This window comes from Engystomops pustulosus, chromosome 5, assembly GCF_040894005.1.
Source record: "Engystomops pustulosus chromosome 5, aEngPut4.maternal, whole genome shotgun sequence".
NCBI lineage: Eukaryota > Metazoa > Chordata > Amphibia > Anura > Leptodactylidae > Engystomops > Engystomops pustulosus.
The window spans coordinates 96380794-96400918 of NC_092415.1; positions in this window are offsets into that span (position 1 = coordinate 96380794).

A 20125-nucleotide genomic window follows, 5' to 3' on the forward strand; every position below is an offset into this window, starting at 1 on the left:
ACAGTCTGTGGGTGATGATGACCTTCTTGACGTAGTGGAAGTGTGTAAAGAGGTGTCCGACGATGAGGAGACACGGTTGTCAGACAGTGGGGAAGTTGTTGTCAGGGCAGGAAGTCCGAGGGGGGAGCAGACTGAGGGATCGGAGGATGATGAGGTGACAGACCCAAGCTGGGTTGAGAGGCCGGGTGAACACAGTGCTTCTGAGACGGAGGAGAGTCCTCGACCTGAACAGGTTGGAAGAGGCAGTGGTGGGGCCAGACGGAGAGGCAAGGCCAGAGCTGGTGCATCAGCGCCACTGTCAACTAGTGAAGCTCCCGTGGTGAGGGCTCTTGCGGCGAGGGCTAGATCTTCAGAAGTGTGGAGGTTCTTTAAGGAAACACCGGATGACCGACGGACTGTGGTGTGCAACATTTGCCAAACCAGGCTCAGCAGGGGTTCCACCACTACTAGCTTAACTACCACCAGTATGCGCAGGCATATGAATGCTAAGCACCCCACTCAGTGGCAACAAGCCCGTTCACCTCCGGCCGTGCACACCACTGCTCCTTCCCCTGTGTCAGCTGCTAGTCAGCCCCCTGCCCAGGACCCTGCCACAAAAACCCCATCGTCGCCTCCACGATCCTCCACAGCATCCACCAGCGTTCAGCTCTCCATACCCCAGACGCTGGAGCGGAAACGCAAATATAGTGCAACCCACCCGCACGCCCAAGCCCTTAATGTGCACATCTCCAGATTGCTTAGCCTGGAGATGCTGCCCTATAGGCTAGTAGAGACCGAGGCCTTTCGCAACCTCATGGCGGCGGCCGCCCCTCGGTATTCGGTCCCCAGCCGCCACTACTTTTCCCGATGTGCCGTCCCAGCCCTGCACCAGCACGTGTCAGACAACATCATCCGTGCCCTGACCAACGCCGTTTCTGACAAGGTCCACCTGACCACGGACACGTGGACGAGTGCTGCCGGGCAGGGCCACTATATATCGCTGACGGCACATTGGGTTAACTTGGTGGAGGCTGGGACCGAGTCTGACCCTGGGGCTGCTCATATACTGCCGACGCCGAGGATTGCGGGGCCTACCTCGGTCCAGGTGTTTCAGGCCTACTATGCCTCCTCCTCCTCCCACCCCTCCTCCACCTCCTCCTCCGAACTACCATCCGTGGGCACGGCGCCATCAGTCGGTAGCTCTAGGCACAGCAGCAGTGCCGTCGCTAAGCGACAGCAGGCGGTGCTCAAACTGCTGAGCCTAGGCGACAAAAGGCACACCGCCCAAGAGCTATTACAGGGCATCACGGCGCAGACTGATCTGTGGCTGGCACCGCTGAACCTCAAGCCGGGAATGGTTGTGTGTGACAACGGCCGTAACCTGGTGGCGGCTCTGCAACTCGGCAGACTGACACATGTGCCATGCCTGGCCCATGTGTTAAATCTGATAGTGCAGCGTTTCCTCAAGACATACCCCAATCTGTCTGATTTGCTCACGAAGGTGCGCCGCATCTGTGCGCATTTCAGGAAGTCCAGCCCAGATGCTGCCACTCTCAGGGCAGCGCAGCGCCGCCTCCAACTGCCCGCTCACCGACTGTTGTGCGACGTGCCCACGAGGTGGAATTCAACACTGACCATGTTATCCAGAGTTTACCAGCAGCGCAGAGCGATTGTAGACTGCCAGATGTCAACTTCCACCAGAACTGGTAGTCAGGTCAGTCAGCTTCCTCAAGTCTACAATGAGGAGTGGACGTGGATGTCTGATATCTGTCAGGTGCTGAGTAACTTTGAGGAGTCAACACAGATGGTCAGTGGCGATGCCGCCATCATCAGCCTCACCATCCCGCTGCTTGGCCTGTTGAAAAACTCTCTGGTCAGCATGAAGTCGGAAGCTTTGCGCTCGTCACAAGAGACGGGGGAAGAATATTCCCTTGTTGATAGCCAAAGCACCCTGAGGTCTGTTTCTCAGCGCATATCGGAGGAGGTGGAGGTGGAGGAGGATGAGGAGGAAGAGGAGGAGAATGTTGGCGAGACACAAGAGGGGACCATTGTTGAGTCCTTCACTGTTCAGCGTGTATGGGCAGAAGAAGAGGAGTTGGAGGAGTTGGAGGAGGAGGAAATGGACAGTCAGGCCAGTGAGGGGAGTGAATTCTTACGCGTTGGTACTCTGGCGCATATGGCAGATTTCATGCTAGGCTGCCTATCCCGTGACCCTCGCGTTCAAAGAATTTATTCCAGCACCGATTACTGGGTGTTCACTCTCCTGGACCCACGGTACAAGCAAAATCTTCCCACTCTCATCCCTGGAGAGGAAAGGAGTGTGAGAATGCATGAATACCAGCAGGCCCTGGTGCACAAGCTGAAACAGTATTTCCCTTCTGACAGCGCTAGCGGCAGAGTGCGTAGTTCTGCGGGACAAGTAGCGAGGGAGAGTAGGCGAGCAGGCAGCTTGTCCAGCACTGGCAAGGGTACGCTTTACAAGGCTTTTGCCAGCTTTATGTCACCCCAGCAAGACACTGTCACCTGTCCCCAGTCTCGGCAGAGTAGGGCTGATCTTTACAGAAAGATGGTGAGGGAGTACGTAGCTGACCATACCATCGTCCTAAATGATCACACAGCTCCCTACAACTACTGGGTTTCAAAGCTGGACATGTGGCACGAACTGGCGCTGTACGCCTTGGAGGTTCTTGCCTGCCCTGCCGCTAGCGTCTTGTCCGAGCGGGTTTTCAGTGCAGCTGGTGGCATCATCACCGATAAGCGTACACGCCTGTCGACTGACAGCGCTGACAGGCTGACGCTTATTAAAATGAATAAAGGCTGGATTTCTCAGAATTTCCAATCTCCACCAGGTGAAGGAAGCTCAACCTGAATAATTGATCCACTCCTCCTCCTCCTCCTCATTTTCCTCCTTCTCCTCCTCTTTGTACAGTAAAGCAGAGGAAACTGGCTATTTTTTGACAGGGCCCACTGGCTCTTGCTATAGTACTTCATGCATTTAATTTTTCTGGAGGGCCACCTACCCGGTCCTCTGTTTGAAACAATTTTTGTGAGTGCCACATACAGGCACTCAATCTATTCCATTTTTCTGGAGGGCCACCTACCCGGTCCTCTGTTTTAAAAAATTTTTGGGACTGCCACATACAGGCACTCAATCTATTCCATTTTACTGCAGGGCCACCTACCTGCTCCTCTGGTTTGAACAATTTTTGGGACTGCCACATACAGGCACTCAATCTATTCCATTTTACTGGAGGGCCACCTACCTGCTCCTCTGGTTTGAAACATTTTTGGGACTGCCACATACAGGCACTCAATCTATTCCATTTTACTGCAGGGCCACCTACCTGCTCCTCTGGTTTGAACAATTTTTGGGACTGCCACATACAGGCACTCAATCTATTCCATTTTACTGCAGGGCCACCTACCTGCTCCTCTGGTTTGAAACATTTTTGGGACTGCCACATACAGGCACTCAATCTATTCCATTTTACTGCAGGGCCACCTACCTGCTCCTCTGGTTTGAACAATTTTTGGGACTGCCACATACAGGCACTCAATCTATTCCATTTTACTGGAGGGCCACCTACCTGCTCCTCTGGTTTGAAACATTTTTGGGACTGCCACATACAGGCACTCAATCTATCCCATTTTACTGGAGGGCCACCTACCTGCTCCTCTGGTTTGAAACATTTTTGGGACTGCCACATACAGGCACTCAATCTATTCCATTTTACTGCAGGGCCACCTACCTGCTCCTCTGGTTTGAACAATTTTTGGGACTGCCACATACAGGCACTCAATCTATTCCATTTTACTGCAGGGCCACCTACCTGCTCCTCTGGTTTGAACAATTTTTGGGACTGCCACATACAGGCACTCAATCTATTCCATTTTACTGGAGGGCCACCTACCTGCTCCTCTGGTTTGAAACATTTTTGGGACTGCCACATACAGGCACTCAATCTATCCCATTTTACTGGAGGGCCACCTACCTGCTCCTCTGGTTTGAAACATTTTTGGGACTGCCACATACAGGCACTCAATCTATTCCATTTTACTGCAGGGCCACCTACCTGCACCTCTGGTTTGAACAATTTTTGGGACTGCCACATACAGGCACTCAATCTATTCCATTTTACTGCAGGGCCACCTACCTGCTCCTCTGGTTTGAACAATTTTTGGGACTGCCACATACAGGCACTCAATCTATTCCATTTTACTGGAGGGCCACCTACCTGCTCCTCTGGTTTGAAACATTTTTGGGACTGCCACATACAGGCACTCAATCTATCCCATTTTACTGGAGGGCCACCTACCTGCTCCTCTGGTTTGAAACATTTTTGGGACTGCCACATACAGGCACTCAATCTATTCCATTTTACTGCAGGGCCACCTACCTGCTCCTCTGGTTTGAACAATTTTTGGGACTGCCACATACAGGCACTCAATCTATTCCATTTTACTGCAGGGCCACCTACCTGCTCCTCTGGTTTGAACAATTTTTGGGACTGCCACATACAGGCACTCAATCTATTCCATTTTACTGGAGGGCCACCTACCTGCTCCTCTGGTTTGAAACATTTTTGGGACTGCCACATACAGGCACTCAATCTATCCCATTTTACTGGAGGGCCACCTACCTGCTCCTCTGGTTTGAAACATTTTTGGGACTGCCACATACAGGCACTCAATCTATTCCATTTTACTGCAGGGCCACCTACCTGCACCTCTGGTTTGAACAATTTTTGGGACTGCCACATACAGGCACTCAATCTATTCCATTTTACTGCAGGGCCACCTACCTGCTCCTCTGGTTTGAACAATTTTTGGGACTGCCACATACAGGCACTCAATCTATTCCATTTTACTGGAGGGCCACCTACCTGCTCCTCTGGTTTGAAACATTTTTGGGACTGCCACATACAGGCACTCAATCTATCCCATTTTACTGGAGGGCCACCTACCTGCTCCTCTGGTTTGAAAAATGTTTGGGACTGCCACATACAGGCACTATCCAAATTAAATTGTCTCCATAGCAGCCTCCACACGTTGTCTCCATTGCTACCTCCAAAAGTCGTCCATATAGCTGCCTCCATACATCGTCCCTTTATCAAACGAGGTGTGTCAGGCAGATATTTGGGTTGTTTTCATGGATTCCACATCAAAGTTGTTAACTTTGTCGCCACCCTGCTGTGTTATCCACAAAATATACTGGCAAACTTTTACCATTTAGGGATATTATTTCAGCGCTTCTTGCGCATCTGTTTACATTCCCCTCACCCGGCATATCCTAAACTTATAAGAACGCTACTACACTTGATCTTATACAAAAGGTTCTTAGAAGTGCTGTTTGGGGAGTAGCCTAGAGACAGGGGCTTGGATTGGCGAAAGCTCGCCTGGCAGCGGAACGCCAGCTCCATGCGCATCATGCGCTTCTTGCGCATCTGTTTACATTCCCCTCACCCGCCATATCCCAAACTTATGAGAACGCTACTACACTTAACTTGGTGCAGGCTGGGACCGAGTCTGACCCTGGGGCTGGTCATATACTGCCGACGCAGAGAATTGCGGGGCCTACCTCGGTCCAGGTCTCAAAGGCCTACTATACCTCCTCCCACCCCTCCTCCACCTCCTCCTCCTCCGAATTACCATCCGTGGGCATGGCGCCATCAGTCGGTAGCTCTAGGCACAGCAGCAGTGCCGTCGCTAAGCGACAGCAGGCGGTGCTGAAACTGCTGAGCCTAGGCGATAAAAGGCACACCGCCCAAGAGCTATTACAGGGCATTCCACATCAAAGTTGTTAACTTTGTCGCCACCCTGCTGTGTAATCCCCAAAATATACTTGCAAACTTTTACCATTTAGGGATATTATTTCAGCGCTTCTTGCGCATCTGTTTACATTCCCCTCACCCGGCATATCCTAAACTTATAAGAACGCTACTACACTTGATCTTATACAAAAGGTTCTTAGAAGTGCTGTTTGGGGAGTAGCCTAGAGACAGGGGCTTGGATTGGCGAAAGCTCGCCTGGCAGCGGAACGCCAGCTCCATGCGCATCATGCGCTTCTTGCGCATCTGTTTACATTCCCCTCACCCGCCATATCCCAAACTTATAAGAACGCTACTACACTTAACTTGGTGCAGGCTGGGACCGAGTCTGACCCTGGGGCTGGTCATATACTGCCGACGCAGAGAATTGCGGGGCCTACCTCGGTCCAGGTCTCAAAGGCCTACTATACCTCCTCCCACCCCTCCTCCACCTCCTCCTCCTCCGAATTACCATCCGTGGGCATGGCGCCATCAGTCGGTAGCTCTAGGCACAGCAGCAGTGCCGTCGCTAAGCGACAGCAGGCGGTGCTGAAACTGCTGAGCCTAGGCGATAAAAGGCACGCCGCCCAAGAGCTATTACAGGGCATTCCACATCAAAGTTGTTAACTTTGTCGCCACCCTGCTGTGTAATCCCCAAAATATACTTGCAAACTTTTACCATTTAGGGATATTATTTCAGCGCTTCTTGCGCATCTGTTTACATTCCCCTCACCCGGCATATCCTAAACTTATAAGAACGCTACTACACTTGATCTTATACAAAAGGTTCTTAGAAGTGCTGTTTGGGGAGTAGCCTAGAGACAGGGGCTTGGATTGGCGAAAGCTCGCCTGGCAGCGGAGCGCCAGCTCCATGCCAAGATCCAACTAACATAGTTTTAACTGCAGCACCTTTAATCTACTACTAGTTCACTGCCTCCATACATCGTCCCCTTATCAAACGAGCTGTGTCAGGCAGAATTTTGGGTTGTTTTCATGGCTTCCATGTTAACTTTGTCGCCACCCTGCTGTGTAATCCACAAAATATACTGGCAAACTTTTATCATGTACCGATATTATTTGAGCGCTTCTTGCTCACCTCCTTTGGTTCCTCTCTGCCACCCATTGGTTTGAAGCCTGAGTCCATTTAGGGTATGTCGCCATGACACTCTCTAGCCTGCTGCCGCTGCCTCTGCATGCCGTCCCCTATAGTGTCAGGGTCAATTATTGGATGTTTTAGATGCTATCTAGCTTCATTCTGTCACTCTGTCATGGCCATGCTGTTGCCCATAATTTTGGCATAATGGTGCGATTATGCAGCCTCAGAGGCATCCATGCATGCTGCCCCTGCTGTTTCCTGTCCATTTCCGTGGTGTTTCCATCCTTTTCTGAGGTTCCCAGGTGTTTGGCCAAGCTTCCCTGTGCAGAGCCTTGGTCCCCTTGAAAAATGCTCGAGTCTCCCATTGACTTCAATGGGGTTCGTTATTCGAGACGAGCACTCGAGCATCGGGAAAAGTTCGTCTCGAATAACGAGTACCCGAGCATTTTAGTGTTCGCTCATCTCTAATTCAGACCCCTTTACATTTTTCACTCCTTGTTTCATTGCAGCCAATTGGTAAGATATGTATATTCATGTTCACTCCATACTGACAAAAAACATAAATGCAGATATTTTTGTAATTCTTTAAACAAGAAAAAGTAAAATATCATAACTATTCAGACCTTGCTGTGTTTAAATAAACTGATTGCACACCTGACCCCACATCTCATAGTGCATGCTAAAGCACATTAAAATAAGAAGTTATAAGGATCTGCCCAAAGAGCTCAGAGACAGAATTGTGGCAAGTTGCAGATCTGACCAGTGGCCTCCATAATCCTTAAATGGAATGAGTTTTGGATGACCACAGCTCTTCTTCGACCTGACCATCCAACCAAAGTAAGCAATCAAGGGAGAAGAGCCTTGGTGAGAGAGGTAAAAAAACACAAGATCACTCAGCTGAGCTCCAGATGTGCAGGAGGGAGATGGGGAAAAGTTCCGCAAAGTTAAATATTTTTTTTTTATTTTTTTTTTATAAAACTTTTATTGAATAAAACATGGTACAATAGTAATCTACGGTACATCTTATAGAGCATTACAACTGTGCATATTAATATTCTTGAGTTCCGTAATACACATTATTACGCGTAATATAACTAGATGTTAGGTCTGTGCAGCAATAGGGGGCTAAGAAGTCCATGAGAGGTGTTCATAGTTGTCCAGCTCACCAAGGGGTCCTTGGCAGTAATAGTGTTTGAAAGTCCCCTTGATATGCGGATCTCTAAGATGAAAAAGGCACAGTAGTTTTTTGGATAGTTTTAAGCAAATGGTATAATTATACCAAAACAACAAAAACATTAACCTTAAAATGAAAGGAGGTATACAAAAAGGTGATCTTTAGACGTAACATTAGTTTAAGGTGAGCCCAGATATCACTTACAGGTGGTGCAGAGAGAATTGGTTAACCACGTTTGCCATAGTTCAATGAATTTATTATATTTGTTTTGTTGTAATGCTGTGATCTTCTCAAATGTGCAGGTAGAGTTAATTAGGTTAATGATCTCATTGAACGGAGGTGGGTTGGGATCTTTCCAGTACCTAGTAATGACCAGTTTCACTGCCATTAATAAGTGGGCCATTACTGTTCTGTAGGGCACTTTCAGGGATTCTATACCTATCAATAGGAGAGCTGTCTGAGGTGTAAGGTCGAAATGGTAGTCAATCATATTGTTAATAATTTCTGAATTTTTACGCCAGATATGGGCGATGACTGTACATTCCCATAATATGTGTAAGGTGGTACCTTTAGCTCCACATTCCCTCCAACATAGCGGGGAGGTGGTGGGAAAAATGACAGCTAATCTAGCTGGTGAAAAGTACCATCGCATTTGTGTTTTGATAATTGCTTCCTGGAAAGCTGTGCAGTGGAAAGTAGAATGTGTAAAGGAAAAGGCTTTATGCCATTGTGTTAGTTGGAATGTTTTGCCTAATTCCCTTTCCCAGCCCATCATACTAGGAAGCTTGGGTGCACTGGGTTTAGATTGTAGTAATTTGTAGATGCAGGATATGCCTCTAATGTTGCCTTTTTATCTAGGTAATTTAGGAGTGCTGTAGGGATTTGTAAGTCATCAACCTTATTAGCAGTGAGAAAATCTCTTACTTTGAGATATGCAAATAATTCTTGTGCTGGGAGGTTGAACTTTTCCTTTAGTGAGGAGAAAGCAAGAGTTTTCCTGTCAGTGGTTATATCTTGTAATGTGGTTATTCCAGCTGCTTGCCATGTAGTCAGCCTAGGATCTTGAATATGGTTTTCTAGAAAAGTGATAGGGATATTATTTAAGTGGTAAGGTTTTTTGTTACTATCGGAGGCCTCGAGTGTCGTTTTCCAGGCCCAGTCAAAGACTGAGATGGCTGAGATGTATGTAGGTGCGGTAGGTGGTTGCCAGAGGCCTGCTAGGAGTCTGTTCTTTAGTGGAAAGTTCTTGTTTAACTGTGTCTCTAATTCTACCCAGGCTTTATCAGGGGTGATGTTCCACCAGTGAATCAGTTTGTCTATTAGGGCTGCGGTGTGGTAAAGGAATAGGTCCAGTACACCCAACCCTCCTTTTTGTCTGTGGTTAGTAAGTGTGTGAAAGGAAATTCTCTTTTTTTTACCCTGCCAGATGAATTTCCTCAATTGAGAATGAGCAGTTGTAAAGAAAGATTAGGGTAAGTGGATGGGGATAGTTCGAAATAGGTATAGGAACTTCGGTAATATACACATCTTATAGGCTCCTATCCTACCAAACCAGGATATAATACTTTTAGAAAATGTGGTTAGTTCTCCGTCTATATTAGATAAAAGGGGAGAGAAATTGTATTCATAGAGTTTGTAGGTAGGGGAAGTCAGTTGGATGCCGAGGTATGCTATGGAGGATGTTTGCCAATCAAGCGGAAGTAAGTTTTTTAAGTGTTTCAATTGCTCATGGGGGATAGCAATGGGCAGAACTTGCGATTTAGAGGTATTCATCTTGTAATAGGAAACTTTTCCATATTCCTTTTTATTATATTGAAAATTATAGGAAGAGTGGTAGTGGGATTAGTGTTCATTAATATAATATCATCCGCGAATAGGGCAATTTTGTGGTCAGTAGGGCCTATTTTGATACGAGTGATATGTAGGTGGGATCTAATCATTTCTGCTAAGGGTTCTATCGAAAGGATGAAAAAGATGTGGGACAAGGGGCAAACCTGCCTAGTACCATTGGACAGGGTGAAAGAATCTGAGAGGAGACCATTTGTGTACACTCTGGCCGTGTGGCTTAAATATAATGCTTTAATAGCTGTGTGAATAGGACCATTGAAGCCGAGTTTATCTAGTACCGTGAACGCATAATTCCAATTTACACGGTCGAACGTTTTTTTCTGCGTCCACCGTCATGAAAGTGGCTGGGGTGTTCCGCCGTTCGCAAACTTGTATGAGTGTTATCTGGGGCCTGTCTTCCGGCTACAATCAGTAATGGGATTATTTCTTGTAATCTTTTGGATATAACTTTTGCGTAGATTTTAACGTCGCAGTTAAGAAGTGAGATAGGCCGGAAGTTGGATGGGGAGGTAGGGGGTTTACTCGGTTTAGGGATGGTGACAATGAGAGCAGAAAGCATATCTTTGGGGAAGGTTCCAGAGGTAGCAGCTAAATCAAAAGTGTCTTTCATATAGGGGAGTATCAGAGAGTATCAGAGAATTTTTTGAAATAGTATCGGTAAACCATCTGGCCCGGGAGCTTTCCCTGAAGGGGAGGACAAAATAGCTTATTTAATTTCATCTAGGGTGTAGGGTAGGTTGAGTTGTTCTAATTGTTTAGGTGAAAGTTTAGGGAGTTCCACTTTGGTGAGGAAGGAGTCTATCATCTCTTACCTATTATCTCTGGGGGAAAGTATTTTCTCTCCCGTAGAGGAGTGGAGTAAAAACAGGATCTTGCTTTTTTGTGCTCGTTTTTTAAGTGCTTGTGCTAATAATCTACCCACTTTTTGTCCCTGGGAATAGTACTTGGTTTTAAAGAGCAAATGGTTGTGACGGAGTTGGTCCCTTTCATGGGCGAGTACCCTTGTAATGTCTACAGTGGGAAAATTTTTGTTTTGGGTCTCCAATTCATGGATTTTCTTGTTAATTGAGTTCACCTCTCTTTCTCTTTCTTTTATAGAGATTATATTGAGTTTGGAGAGCTCACCACCCATGAAGGCTTTGTGGGCAATCCAAACCGAGGAGGGGCTGAGTTTGTCAATAGTGTTGAAATTAAAATATTCTTTTAATGACCTTCTGAGTCTTTCTGTATATTTATCATGGGTGATAGTAGAAGTTTTAGCTCTCCAGACAAAGTCGCTGTGAGAGGATAGATCGTCTGTTAATTCTATAGAAACATGGGAGTGATCCGACCATCTGATATCACCAATTGAAGTTTTAGATGTCCTGTCTATTAGTCATTTATTGATTAATATGAGGTCTATGCGAGAATATGTTTGGTGCCTGTTGGAGAAAAATGTATAATCTCTCTCATTGCTATGCTGTAGCCTCCATATGTCGTATAAGCTGTATGACCATAGAAGGGATTTAAGTGTGAAAGCCCTGTGTGTATTTACAGAAGTGGTTGAAGTGTCTAAGGTAGGGTCTGCGACTGCGTTGAATTCTCCAACAATTACTAGTGATCCTTTTTTCTTTATGTCTATTGTTTTAAACAATTCTCTCACAAAGGAACCTTGTTATTTGTTAGGGGCGTATAGTGTTACAATTGTGTATGGGAGGTTGTTAATTATGCATACTAAAATAATATATCGGCTTTCGGGGTCGACTATTTGTTCTTCTATTTGGACAGCCAGTGTGGAGCTAAAAGCTATTAAGACTCCTCTTTGTTTTTTTGGGAAGGAGGAGTGTACTACAATGGGATATTTACTGTAGGAAATTTTTATAGGTTGTTTGCTTGAAAGGTGTGTTTCTTGGACACAAAGGATGTCTGCCCTATTCTGAGTGGCTTTCTTCCATATCATAGCCCTTTTAAATGGGCTGTTGAGACCTTTGGCATTAGTTGAAAGTTTGGTTATAGTAGGGTTTGCAGTTAGTATTCCATGAGGGTTTGTAATTTAGGGTGGGTCACCTGTGAGTACTGGGGAAAGATGAAATGTTGCTTGGCTATAGTCACATAAACATATATTAACTATTCTAACAACATATAAACTAAAAGAATGGCTTTTGGAAGTCGCTCTATCTAACAGAGAAAGGTACACCTTGAGGAGATATACCATTAGGTGCATGAATTGCGGGGGAAAGTCCATTTATGTGGACATGAAGAGGAGAAATAAGTCCTGAAACAGTCTCGTCTCATTAGGTAGAAGCAGGGAAGACTATACTTTACCGCCTGCTCATCTTCACCAATATCATCGATTGCTGCCTGCATTGGGGTGATAAGAGATGCTATATCTCTATTAAATGAAGAACGAAAAGCTTCAAGCATGGCCTTAAGTTTGGCTTCGGAAACCATCTTGTCTGACGCTTGGAATTTGGCGAAGGCATCAGGGGTCTCCAGGCTGTTAGCTGGCGTATCATCATATGAGTTGCTGTCCTGCATTCTTTGTTTTTGCTTTGCTGGACTTGCTGAGGGAGAAGGTCCCTGCTGTGCTGCCTGCTGCTGGGATATGGAACTTGAGCAAGAGTTGTCATGCAATTGCAGGGTTAATGGCGGCATACTGAGTTCCTCCTGAAGCTGCGGAGGTGGTTCTGCGATACGGGGGTATCCCATGTGGAGAGGACTTGGAAGGGGGAAAAAAGCTTTAATGGGCTTGTTGCCTGGTGTATTTACGCTCTGCTTTCTTCCTACCGGTATTGTGGAGGCTCCCGGCATGATCGCTGGTTGCTGCGCTGTTCAGAGTGGGGTAAGGTATGCTGGATTAGTCGCTGGTGAGACGGAGCTCCTCTAACATGCGGCCATCAAGCTCCGCAGCCAGGCCACGCCCCCCAAGTTAAATATTTTTCACCCTTCCACCAGTCAAGGCTTTAGGGCATTGCTCATCCCCTGCCAAATACAATGTAACATGGTGATGACAGCATTATGCTATGGGGGTGTTTTTCAGCTGTAGGGACAGGATGATTGGTTGCAATTGAAGGAAAGTTGAATGCTCTTATAGAGTGTTCTGGATCTAAGACTTGGCCTGCTTCACCTCCCAAGAAGACAATGATGATAAGCACACAGCTAAAATAACAAAGCAATGGCTTCAGAACAGCTCTGTGACCATTCTTGACTGGCCCAGACAGAGCAATAATCTAAACCCAATGGAGCATCTTTGGAGAGACTTGAAAATGGCTGTCCACCAACATTCACCAACCTGAGGACAGCCTTCACACCTACTTGGCATAGAGATGGCATGAAGGAAAAACAGTTAAAACCACATTATTTTAGGAATTGCTTAACAAAAAACTGGAGTACAAGTCCAAATGTCGAAGTACAAAGACAAATGTCAGTGTACACAGTACCATGTATACAAACCAAGGGAACTGATACCTTACGTAAGAATGCTTCTCAGATGTATGTTTCATTATTTTGTAATATTTGTTCCTTATATACCTAAAATTGTAGTCTTACTTAGTCTTAATTTCTAACTGAAATAGACAATATTTTTGCTTATTGTGTGGTACTGTATGTGTGACCAGTGGGGTCATAATTACTTAAGACTTTCAAACTTGTCATCTATATTTTGTGCAAGCATGACCTACAAGAGGCCTTATGATATAATGCAGTATTAAAACCAAACCTGTATATCTTTTCCAGAAGGAACAAATTTCCAACTGTAGACAGCACTGTTTCAACCTGGTCGGGTTTCTTCAGTACAGCATAGGGAACTGGTTTGGCAAAGTGAGAGGCTTGTGACTAGGGCCAGGGAGTAAGAGTTCTCCTTACGGAGACTGCCAATTAAGGCCCCCATGTAGGTGTGTGGAGTCTTTTCCCAGAATCCCCTAGTATTTCAAAGATGTTTTGTGATATGCCCAGCGGTGCCTCACCCTGCACAGGCTAGTCATAAGCCAGCTAGTCATGAGCAAGCTCAGAGGCTACGCCTCATTGGACAGCTGGATGGACAGCTGGATGAAGACAAGGACTGACAAGCCCACTTCTTCCACTTGGTTTCTTTTATGTCTTCTTAGACTTTGCCATTTATTTTGCTTGATTGTGGACTGGAGCAAATTGAGCACTTTCCGTGATTTATGCGTCTTTGCCTTATTTATGCAGATCAAGGCATCCAGGAAGTAGAAGACTCATAAACCTCTCTTTCCCCTACCTCACTTTTGTGTCTGTTATTTTTCAATAAAGCTTCAGGCCTGTGACCAAATGAACCTGCACCCCTTTTTCTAACCCCCCCCCCCCCCCACAATTTTTCTTTCCAGTTACAGGTCCTCACCATAATTGAAAAACATATGTGGTTTTCTTTGCTGGAGCTTGTATACTACAGTAGGACCTTATTCTGACATAGAGTTAGGATAGGTGCCTGGAGTATATCTTAATTTATTGTGTGCTTTGTACAATGCCCATGTTGGGTCATGGCACACATTGTGAGTTTAACTGTGTACATGCGTAATAAAGGCTCTTTCAAGAAAATCTGTTCCTTCTGGAATAGATATACTGATTTGGTTTTTATCCCTGTCTTTTTTTAGAGCAGTTATGTTTGGTTAGCCTAAGCTATATTACATGTACACAGTGTGTTTGTGTGTATTTATTGCAATCATTTCTGCATACTTAAAATGATTATATTGTTATCTGGCACTTCCGAGAATTCAGTCAATGATGTTTGTTGAGCATACCAGTAAATGACTTATTAAACCATGTACAGTATATGCATTTGGGATTTCATGCAATATCCGAAGACCTGTAATGGCTTTTAGAGCTTGAATAATGAGATGTTTAATGACAGGCGAAAAAATAGATAAATAAAGCCAAGCAAAACCAAAACTTTTATTATAAAGTAACAATGTCAAATGACAAAAGAGAGGGTTTTTTTCTTTTTTCACATTTAATTCTTTTTTGCATGAGTATTTTTGAGCAAACTACTGTTTCTTCAGTGTAGGGTCAATATTAAAATAGGGGTCAAAAACAAACCCAGTGACTACAGATTTTTTGAGTTTATTTTTGGGTGTGGAGAAAACATTGGAGGGATTTCTTAGAGATGTTATCCTGGAGTATCTCAATAACTTTGTAACCCAGCATCAGCCTGTGTTTATAAGGGATAGACTAATCTATGAGGTGGAAAATTAAAGACTGGCGTGGGGGAGACTGTGGATGTTTTGTAGCCAGACTTTGTAAAGGCATTTGATACATTGGCACATAAAAGGTTGGTACATAAAATAAGACTGCTGTAACTAGGGGGAAATAGGTTTAAGTGACTTAAGAATTAACTTAGTTAGGGGCCCCTTTATTTGTATTAGTTTTATTAATCACCTTACAGAGGACAGTAAACTGAAATTTAGGGACCAGTGCCAGGCAGCTTCAGCCAAAGCAATTGAAATCTTGGGATGTATCAACAGAGGCATAGATGTTCAAGGACATAGTTTTTGCCACAAATCACTGGCAAACCACACATTTTGGCTACATAATCAATAGTGAGGCAATCTACACTATGTGCAGTTTTCCTCACTAATGTGAAGATTTTGCCAGATAATTGAATACTGGCGCACAACCTTCAATAATCTGGCGCACCTTGCACGTGCCATTTTTGTTTTCGGTGCACTCATTTCAACGGAAAGTGCCCCATTTCTGCATGACTTTCGGCATACTTTTGCACACGGTGCAAATCAGCACCAAAACACACCTTTAGCTGCAGGAATTTGTGTTGCAGTGGACAAAGTACAGCTGCAACACAAAACTGGCGCAAACACTTCACAAATACATGAAAGAAGTTTTCACATGTATTTATGTGCATAGTACATCAGAAAACTGGAGCACCAATTATGCACCAGTGTATAAGAAGGACCAGGGGCGGTAAAAGATCCGGGACACAGACCTCAATGCATGTGTACTGCACTTTTAACCGGTTAAGGACCGGGCCTTTCCTGTTTTTTCATGTCCATTTTTCACTCCCCACCTTCATAAATCGATAACTTTTTTATTTTTACACGTAAAGAGCTGTGTGATGGCTTGTTTTCTGCGTAACAAATTGCACTTCATAATGATGGTATTAAATATTCCATGCCATGTACTCGGAAGCGGGAAAAAAATTCCAAATACAATGAAAATGGTGAAAAAACGCATTCGCGCCATTTTCTTGTGGGCTTGGATATTACGTCTTTCAATGAGCGCCCCAAATGACATGTCTACTTTATTCTTTGGGTCGGTACGATTAAGAGGATACCAAATGTGTATAGGTTTTATAATGTTTTCATACATTTACAAAAATTAAAACCTCCTGTACAAAAAATTTTTTTTTGATTTTGCCAACTTCTGGCGCTAATAATTTTTTTATACTTTGGTGTACAGAGCAGTGGGTGGTGTCATTTTTTGCGAAATTTGATAATATTTTCAATGATATCATTTTTAGGACTGTACGACCTTTTGATCACTTTTTATAGATTTTTTTAGATTTTTCAAAATGGCAAAAAAGTGCCATTTTTGACTTTGGGCGCTATTTTCCGTTACGGGGTTAAACGCATTGAAAAACCGTTATCATATTTTGATAGATCGGGCATTTTCGGACACGTCGATACCTGATGTGTTTATGATTTTTACTGTTTATTTATATTTATGTCAGTTCTAGGGAAAGGGGGGTGATTTGAAATTTTAGGTTTTTTTATTATAATTTTTTTTTTTTAACTTTTTTTTATTTTTATTTATATTATTTTTCAGACTCCCTAGGGTACTTTAACCCTAGGTTGTCTGATCGATCCTATCATATACTGCCATGCTACAGTATGGCAGTATATGGGGATTTTCCTCCTCATTCATTACAATGTGCTATCAGCACATTGTAATGAAGGGGTTAAAACGAAATAGCCTCGGGTCTTCGGAAGACCCGAGGCTACCATGGAGACGGATCGCCGCCCCCCGATGACGTCACGGGGAGCGGCGATCCCAGGTAAGATGGCGGCGCCCATGCGCCGCTATCTATTTGAGGCTGCCGGCAGCTTTGCCGGCAGCCCACGCTGTAAAAGCATCCGCGATCGGTGCTAGCACCGATCGCGGATGTTACCGGTAAGCCTTTGCTGCAATATGCAGCAAAGACTTACCGGCTATGGAGAGAGCTCAGCCCGTAAGCCCTCTCCATGCAGCGCGACGCGACCGACGCCGTGAACCGGTTAAAATGCCCCCTCCTGTACATAACCCCCTCACATGTGGTTGTGCCAATAACAACATTACTTCTGGTATATACAGCTACGGAAACACAGGAGGTGACGCGTCCTCCATCTTCTCCATTAGGCATCACCACGTCTTATGTTCCTCATTGTCCCTGCATCTTGGTTCAGGTGCTTGTTACCTATTACATGTGTTTTACTGGAAACGCAAATAAGATCAAACCGAGGCCTGTCCTAGTAAAACATGGGGCCACCCTAAGAGGTGTGCCCCACGAATCCCCTCAGTAATGTGCCCTACTCAGTTACCCCCAGTAATGTCCCCCACACAGCCCCCCAGTAATGTCCCCCACACATTCCCCCAATAAATAATGTGCCCACACAGCCCCCCAGTAAGTAATGTGCCCACACAGCCACCCAATAAGTTATGTGTCTACAAAGAGCCCCAATAAGTAATGTGTCCAACCAGAACCCCGCAGTAAGTAATGTGCCCACACAGACCCCCAGTAAGTAATGTGCCGACACAGACCCCCTAGTAAATAATGTGCCCACACAGACCCCCAGTAAGTAATGTGCCCACACAGACCCCCAATAGTAAAGTGCCCACAAAGCCCCCCTCAGTAAGTAAAGTGCACACACAGCCCCCCAGTAAGTAATGTGCCTACACAGCCCCCCCGTAAGTATTGTGCCCACACAGCCCCCCAGTAATGACCCCACACAGCCCCACCTAGTTAGCAATGTCCCCACACAGCCCCCATTGAATAATGTGCCCCCCAGCTATGCCCACACAGCCCACCGTTAATGTGCCCACACAGCCCTCCAATAAGTAATGTGCCCACACAGACCCCCCAGTAATTATTGTGCCCACACAGACCCCCCCAGTAAGTAAAGTGTCCACACAGCCCCCCTCAGTAAGTAAAGTGCACACACAGCCCCCCCCCAGTAAGTAATGTGCCCACACAGCCCCCCAATAAGTAATGTGCCCACACAGCCCCCCCATGAGTAATGTGCCGACACAGCCCCCAGTAAGTAATGTGCCCACACAACCCCCCAGTAAGTAATGTGCCCACACAACCCCCCAGTAAGTAATGTGCCCACACAGCCTCCCAGTAAGTAATGTGCCCACACAGCCCCCCGTGAGTAATGTTCCCACACAGCCCCCCCAGTAAGTAATGTGCCCACACAACACCCCAGTAAGTAATGTGCCCACACAGCCCCCCCAGTTAGTAATGTGCCCACACAGACCCCCCAGTTAGTAATGTGCCCACACAGTTACACCCAGTAATTAATGTGCCCACACAGCCACCCAATAAGTAATGTGCCCAAACAGACCCCCACAGTATGTAATGTGCCCACACAGACCCCCAGTAAGCAATGTGCCCACACAGACCCCCCCAGTAAATAATGTGCCCATACAGACCCCCAGTAAGTAATGTGCCCACACAGACCCCCCATTAAGTAAAGTGCCCACACAGCCCCCCTCAGTAATTAAAGTGCACACATAGCCCCACAGTAAGTATTGTGCCCACACAGCCCCCCCCAGTAATGTCCCCACACAGCCCCCAGTACATAATGTGCCCCACAGCTGTTCCCACACAGCCCACCATTAATGTGCCCACACAGCCCTCCAATAAGTAATGTGCCCACACAGCCCTCCAGTAAGTAATGTGCCCACACAGCCCTCCAATAAGTAATTTGCCCACACAGCGCCCCAGTAATTAAAGTGCCCACACAGCCCCCCCGTGAGTAATGTGCCCACACAGACCCCTCCAATAAGTAATGTGCCCACACAGCCCTCCAATAAGTAATGTGCCCACATAGCGCCCCAGTAAGTAATGTGCTCACACAGCCCCCCAGTAAGTAATGTGCCCACACAGCCACCCCCAATTAGTAATGTGCCCCCACTGCCCCCTAGTAAATAATGTGCCTACACAGACCCCCAGTAATTGATGTGCCCACACATCCCCCCAGTAAGTAATGTGCCCACACAGCCCCCAGTTATTAATGTGTCCACGCAGACCCCCCATTTAGTAATGTGCCCACACAGTTACATCCAGTAAGTAATGTGCCCACACAGCCCCTGAGAAAGTAATGTCCCCCCCAGCTGTGCCCACACAGCCCTCTAATAAGTAATGTGCCCACACAGCGCCCCCCCAGTAAGTAATGTGCCCACACAGTTACCACCAGTCAATAATGTCCCCCACACAGTCCCCAGTAAGAAATGTGCCCACACAGCCCCCATGTTCTCCCCCTTCCCTATTCCCTGTCATATCTCCCCCCTCACCTCACTAATACAGCTCTTTGCACTGCATCTCTAGGAGGCTAGGTCCTTGCAGGGGAAAGTGCCTGCACTCGTTCTCATCCAGTAAGTACACCCAGTAAGTAATGTGCCCACACAGCCCCTGAGTAAGTAATGTCCCCCCCAGCTGTGCCCACACAGCCCTCCAATAAGTAATGTGCCCACACAGCCCCCCCAGTAAGTAATGTGCCCACACAGTTACCACCAGTCAATAATGTCCCCCACACAGTCCCCAGTAAGAAATGTGCCCACACAGCCCCCATGTTCTCCCCCTTCCCTGTCATATCTCCCCCCTCACCTCACTGATACAGCTCTTTGCACTGCACCTCTAGGAGTCTAGGTCCTTGCAGGGGAAAGTGCCTGCACTCGTTCTCATCCAGTAAGTACACCCAGTAAGTAATGTGCCCACACAGCCCCTGAGTAAGTAATGTCCCCCCCAGCTGTGCCCACACAGCCCTCCAATAAGTAATGTGCCCACACAGCCCCCCCAGTAAGTAATGTGCCCACACAGTTACCACCAGTCAATAATGTCCCCCACACAGTCCCCAGTAAGAAATGTGCCCACACAGCCCCCATGTTCTCCCCCTTCCCTATTCCCTGTCATATCTCCCCCCTCACCTCACTAATACAGCTCTTTGCACTGCATCTCTAGGAGGCTAGGTCCTTGCAGGGGAAAGTGCCTGCACTCGTTCTCATCATGATCTG